Source organism: Euprymna scolopes, chromosome 20, assembly GCF_053919585.1.
Source record: "Euprymna scolopes isolate OS-2025 chromosome 20, ASM5391958v1, whole genome shotgun sequence".
NCBI classification, from domain to species: Eukaryota; Metazoa; Mollusca; class Cephalopoda; order Sepiida; family Sepiolidae; genus Euprymna; species Euprymna scolopes.
Genome location: NC_136501.1, coordinates 4,615,108 through 4,622,580, shown reverse-complemented (window position 1 = coordinate 4,622,580; position 7,473 = coordinate 4,615,108). Strand labels below are relative to the sequence as shown.

The following is a 7,473-nucleotide window of genomic DNA, read 5'->3' as shown; positions in this document are numbered from 1 at the left end:
GTTAAATTTCAAATCAAAAGATTTTTATTATTCTATGTAAAACAAAGAATACATCTGAAATATATATATATATATATATATATATATATATATAAATGTAATTCTTGGTTCGTTATAAGCGAATAAAACCATATTTCTACGTTACCAATTTATTTGAAATTTCCAGACAACCCATCTTTAGAGTCGAGGGATGTTTTTATGTTATTAAAATAAATTTACCTCGCGAATTATTAAAATATTAAATAAAATAAATATATTTTCGTAACCGTAAGTGCGAACCTGTTTTGTTGATAAAACTGAACTTCCGGTTCGATTCATTTCACAGCCACGAATTGACGAAACGAAGTAGATTTCATTTTTTGTTTACTCGATAAGTAAAAAAAAAACAAAAAAAGACATAATTCATTTGTTTATCTTCCAAATTTTTTTATTTAAACATTTTTCCTTTATTATATAAGACAAAAAAAAAAGTTTGTCGCTTGCTTTTTGAGTTTCTTTTTATTTTTTTTTTTTTGTTTTTCGATATAAGATTGGTTGGTAAAAGTACATTTTTTTTTTACGGATTGGTAACTTGCTTAAATAATATTTGGTGCTAATGCAAAGAGTGGTCCAAGCTATTTTTTAAATCATATTTCCAGGTTTAATTAAAGTTTTATTATATGTTTTTTTATTCAATTGTAAGGTTAAAATACAGATTAGGTACAAAACACCCTCCCCTCCCCATGTTAAGAATGGCTTTTTAAATAATAACGTTATTATTTCAACACGGATTACTCTCTGCATGAGTACTGTACTTTCACCTTACAATTTAATGAACAAAACATGGTACTTATGCAGAGAAAGTACTATAATAATATAATAATAGAATAATAACGTTATTTAGAAAGCCATTCTTAACATGGGGAGGACGTTTTGTTACTATTCTATACTTTCACCTAACAATTTAATAAACAAAAGATGGTACTTATGCAGAGAAGGTACCGTGCTGAAATAACGCTATTAAGAAAGCCATTCTTAACATGGGAAAGGGAGAGTGTTCTGTAACTATTTTATATTTTCACCTAACAATTTAATAAACAAAAGATAGTACTTATGCAGAGAAGGTACCGTGCAGAAATAATACCGTTATTTAGAAAGCTATTCTTAACATGGGGAGGGAGTTTTGCATCTATTCTATACTTTCACCTAACAATTTAATAAACAAAAATAAATAGTACGTATGCATAGAAAATACCGTGCTGAAATAATGTTATTTAGAAAGACATTCTTAACATGGGGATGGTATTTTGTAACAATTCTGTCCTTTCACCTAACAATTTAAAAACAAAACATGGTACTTATGCAGAGAAGCTACCCCGCTGAAATAATGACGTTATTATTTAGAAAGCCATTCTTAACATGGGGATAGGGGTGTTTTGTAACTATTCTGGACTTTCACCTAACAATTTAATAAACAAAAGTTAAACTTAAGCAGACAAGGTACAGTACTGAATCATTAACATTATTTAGAAAGCCATTCTTAACATGGGGAGGGAGGATGTTTTCTAACTATTCTGCACTTCCGGTGCTAATGCAGAGAGTGATCTGCGCTATTTTTTAAATCGCATTTCCTCGTTTAATTAAAGTTTTACGATATGTTTTTTATTGAATTGTAAGGTTAAAGTACAGAATAGGTACAAAACACCCTCCCATATTAAGAATGGCTTTTTAAATAATAACGTCATTATTTCAGCACGGATCACTCTCTGCATGAATACAGATTAATGGTTTGTTCTTTGCTTTTTTTACCGTATTTTTTTGTTTTGTTTTTTCAAGAAAACCTTTTTTAACAAAAATTGAAAGTACACGTTTTTCTTTTTTTTTCTACATAAGAAAATATGAATGCTTTTTCTTTATTAAAGAAATTGGGTACTCGTGCACTTATTGATCCGTGCTGAAATAATAACGTTATTATTTAAAAAGCCATTCTTAACATGGGGAGAAGAGGGTGTTTTGTAACTATTCTGGACTTTCACCTAACATTTTAATAAACAAAAATTAAACTTAAGCAGACAAGGAACAGTACTGAAGCATTAACATTATTTAGAAAGCCATTCTTAAGATGGGGGGACGATGTTTTCTAACTAATCTGTACTTTCGGTGCTAATGCAGAGAGTTATCCGCGCTATTTTTTAAATCGTATTTCCACGTTTAATTAAAGTTTTACGATATGTTTTTTATTCAATTGTAAGGTTATAGTACAGATTAGGTACAAACCCTCTCCCCTCCCCATGTTAAGAATGGCTTTTTAAATAATAACGTTATTATTTCAGCACGGATCACTCTCTGCATGAATACCGATTAACGTTTTTTTCTTTGCTTTTTTTACCGTATTTTTGGGTTTTTTTTCAAGAAAACCTTTTTTAACAAAAATTGAAAGTGCACGTTTTTTCTTTTTTTTTTACAGAAGTTGTTTTTATATAAGAAAATATGAATGCTTTTAAAGAAATTGGGTACTCGTGCACTTATTGATCCGTGCTGAAATAATAACGTTATTATTTAAAAAGCCATTCTTAACATTGGGAGAAGAGGGTGTTTTGTACCTATTCTGTACTTACAATTGAATGAAAAAAACGGTAAATTTTTAGATTAGGTCCACCTCCACAATTTTCTTTTAAATGACGACTTTTGTAGGTTTTCGACTATGCTGAATACGGAAATCGCATTGAAATTTTGCAGAAATAAGTAGTTATCGAGATATTAAAAATTTGTATAATGCATTGTAATCTCTAGCAGCCGTCTTTTTTACACGCTTGCGCGCGTCATAAACAACTCTACGCGCGTAACAAAGATGGCCGCCAAAGAATACAATGCATAAAACAACTATCTATATCTCGATAACTACTTATTTCTGCAAAATTTCAATGCGATTTCTGTATTCAGCATAGTCGGAAACCTTTAAAAGTCGTCATTTAAAAGAAAGTTGTGGAGGTGGACCTAATCTAAAAAAAATACCAAAAAACCATAAAACTTTAATTAAGCTTGGAAATACCATTTAAAAAAATAACGTGGATCAGTAAGTGCATTAGCACCCATTAATCGATTCACGTGACCTTATTGCCAAATAAGGCCCGGCTACAATGTTGAACGTGCCGTTCACAGTGTGTTTTTGTTTTGTTTTTTCAAGTTAAATTCAACTTTCACAATATCTTTTTACTTTTTTATGATTACACAATATCTTTTTTTAATAATAAATTGTTAGCTAAAAAAGCACAGAATAGTTACAAAACACCATCCCCTCTCTATGGTAAGAATGGCTGAAAAAAATATTAGGTAGTCATGTAGAGAGTGATCCGTGCTGAAATAATAATGTTATTATTTAAAAAGCCATTCTTAACATGGGGAGGGGAGGGTGTTTTGTATCTATTCTGTACTTTAACCTTACAATTGAATAAAAAACATATCATAAAACTTTAATTAAATTTGGAAATTCGATTTAAAAAATAGCGCGGATTAGTAAGTTCATTAGCACCAGAAATTGTTAGGTGAAATACAGAAAAGTTTCTACCAGGAAAACAATTATTTTTTTTTTTTGCTATTCTTACCAAGGGGAGGGGATGATGTTTTGTCACTATTCTGTGCTTTCAACTAACAATTTATTAAAAAAACAAAAGGTAAATTTTCACATTAGGTCCACCTCCACAATTTTTAACATGAGTAGGTTGGGGGGGGGGTTATTCTGAAAGGCGTTCTTAACATGGGGAGAATGGTGGTATTTATTCCAAAAGCCGTTTTTATAAGACGAAAGACAGGTAAAAGGTTAAAACATGTGGTTAGGCATGGGTGTTGTTTATTCCGAAAGCCGTTCTTAATATGGGGAGGTTGGGAGTGTTTATTCATGGCCGTCAGTGAATTATAGTGCATAGTACAGGTCTTTATATCTCGAAAACTAATGGGTTCTGCAAATTTTAAATGAGATTTTCTTATTCAGCATAGTCGAAAATTGTGGAGGTGGACCTAATGTAAAAAAAATAATACCCTCCCCCCAAAAAAGATATCGTAAAATTTAAATTTAAGCGCGGTAACAAAAATAAAATTAGACAGAAAAATACACCTTTGGGTTTGTACTTGCACAAAGACTTGAAAAAGTTGTCAACAAAAACAAATATATAACAAGTAAATATTTTCAAAGGCAAGATATGTTACTTTATTACCGAAATGGATAATTTTTTTTTGTTTTTTTAATGCAAAATTTTTATTCAGCTCAAAAAACACAGCGTTTACTGTTATATTTGAAAATTACAAATGGCAGCAGACTGTGTTAACACATTAGGTTTATGAAAATGAGTTAAAACTAAAAAATAACTATACAAAATACTGTTAAAAACCACTGAATACATGTCTTCCTATGTCACAGTAACATATATTGAGTGAGTTCCTGACATTATTTTGTATAGTTTTTAAGTTTTAACTCATTTTCCCAAAGTTAATGTGTTTAACAGTCTGCCGCCATTTGTATTTTTCAAAGATACAGATAAACACTACATTTTTTCAAACCGATTAAATATTTTACACTAAATAAAAACACTAAAATCTTATCCAGTTAGGTAAAAAAGTAACTTATCTTGCCTTTGATAACATTTATTTGTTATATTTATTTTTCAACAACTTTTTCGTTTCTGTGTTTAGTAATACAAGCCCGTTTTATTTACTATAACGTTTAGTCAGCTCGAAGAACAGTGCTTATCAGTGTATTTGAAAAATACAAACGGTGATGGACACTGTTAATGATGTTAAGTTTGAGAAAATGATTTAAAACTAAAAAACTATACAAAATACTATCAGAAACCCACCGAATATGTCAGCCTATGTCACAATAACATATAATCAGTAGGTGTCTGACATTGTTTTGTATAGTTTTTAACTGATTTTTCCAAACTTAACGTATTCAACAGAGTCCGCGACCATTCGTCTTTTTCAAATACATAGATAAACACTGCGTTTTTGAGCCGATTAAACATTTTACATTAAATAAAAACACTACAAAATTATCCAGTTAGATAGAAACGTAATTTACCTTACCTTTGCTTTCATTTATTCGTTTTTGAACAACTTTTTCGAATCTGTGTATAGTAACCCCCCCCCTTACACAAATATAAATTAAAAACTCACATTTTTGAATACAATAAAAAAGAAAACTATTTAGCGTTTCAATGGTTTAGCAACTTTCGACTTAATCCACTGAATGTTGGTCGAGCCCAATCCATGATTGATGGTAACTCCCGACGATCCGGATCCAATTCTGCAAGAGTACCATATTTTTTTTCATTTTCGCCTTTTTTTTTTTACTTTTTGGAGTGGATTGCTGTACTAAGAATATAAGAAACATGCATTTTCTCTTTTTATTAGATTTTTCCATTACACGAAATTAAGCCACAGCAACGCGTGGCAGGGTACAGCTAGTATATATATATATATATATATATATATATATATATATATAGAGAGAGAGAGAGAGAGAGATTGATAGATAGATAAATATATCAGAAGTAATATGAAAATATATCTATACCAAGTAAGCTACACAGAGGCGTCCATGTTCCATCTTCGATTCACATTTAGATGACTAAAGTTGAAAAATAAACCTTTTCAATGGTAAGATAAACTTATCTAGATAAAAAAAAAAGGCTCTACCTGGTTAAGAAGAGCAAACAATAAAATAAGTTAAGAAGAGAAAAAGTAAAATTACATAGGAACTTCATTATATTATCAAGTCAATAAGGGTTACAGAAAGAGGAATAACAACAGAACCTCTCTAGGCCATTGCATTTCGAAGCTAAATGCTTCTCATCATTAGCGAAAAAAGGCAGCCATTATATAAATATAAAAGTAAAAAACAACACTTACTTTGAAACCATGCAGATTAGAAATGGAAAAGTTTCTGAGATTAGTAAGTGGCCAAAAAATTTTATAGGGGGGAGTGATATGACAGGGATAAGAGAGAGAGAAGAGACAGATAAAAAAAATAAACGCTAAAAAAATATACAAAAAATAAGAAAATTTTTATTTATAAAAATATAAAAGAATATGAAAAACTTTATAAATTATTTAAAAACCTCAATTTTTTTTTTAATTTTCAGCAATTCAAAAAGTTACATATTTATACAGTACTGTCTCACACCTCATCAGAGCGGCTAGACAGGCAACTGCCTCGAGCCAGGATCGAAACCCGACCGCCCAAATGAAAGTCAAGGTTTCTCACCATTACGCTATACAGCTGCTGCTGTGTAGGTAATGAATTTAACGATGTTTAATTTTGACATCGCCCAAATGCCTCTGCTTGATTTGTTTACACAAAGAGCGTCGCTTTATACGCTAATATATATATATATATATATATATATATATATATATATATATATATATATATATATATATATATATACTGCACATTATATCATTATATGTAATCAGTTTTTTAAAATAGTCAATCATATAGGAGCCTATTCGTTATCACACACACACACACACACACACACACACACACACACACACACATACACACCCACATCAGCTTTATATTATAATATATACATATATATATATATATATAACTACTTCATTTACTCACATAAACCTAATATACGAAAGTATAGATTTATGCGTAAACTTTAAGTATTTACTTCAAAAGTGCTACATACGTAGGTAGAGCTATATAAATATACGATCACACATATATGTATATATATATGTGTGTGTGTGTGTGTGTGTGTATGCATGTGTGTGTGTACACATAGGTATATTTATATATATATATTTAAAAAAAAAAAAAAGGAAGGAAAACGTCTACCTTAAACCACTAACCTAGTTCTAAAACAGATCCTTTGTTCGATAAAATGCATACCCATTGGCTGATAGGAAGGGGCGCGGTGGATACTAGAAAGCTGATTGGCTAACTAGAAATCCTCAACATATATAAAAACAAGAAGCAACCACAGAATTCGCGCATAAGCCTGACGAATCCTATAGTGGATGAAACGCAGAATATTCAGTGTAGCTTAATCGCCATATATATTTTATAAATTACTATATATATATATATATATATATATTGCACAATCACATTGACACACCGGTTCTCGTCAGATCATCGAAGTTAAGCAATGATGAGCCTGGCCAGTACTAGATGGGTGACCATTTGGGAATGCTAGGTACTGTATGTACAGTGCCAGGACGTAGAAATTTCCAGGTTGGTATCTTGAGGCACGTTTAATCCACTGGGAGAAGAGATGCACCCTCAGTTTTCATCTATGAGAAGGAAAACTCTGATATAAAAGCCTGAGATCTACTGACATTGGCCCGGCTGAGATTTGACTACTTTAAACAAATTGTCTTGATACACACGCGTATCATATATATATACATATATACATACATATATATATATATATATATATATGTGTGTGTGTGTGTGTGTGTGTGTGTGTGTGTGTG

General features: G+C 30.7%; 1 pseudogene; it reads left to right on the top strand.

Annotated features, from left to right (window-relative positions):
* The first annotated feature begins 7,085 nt into the window (after positions 1 to 7,085).
* On the top strand, positions 7,086 to 7,202 carry LOC145241731 (5S ribosomal RNA; annotated as a pseudogene).
* The last annotated feature ends 271 nt before the right edge of the window (positions 7,203 to 7,473 follow it).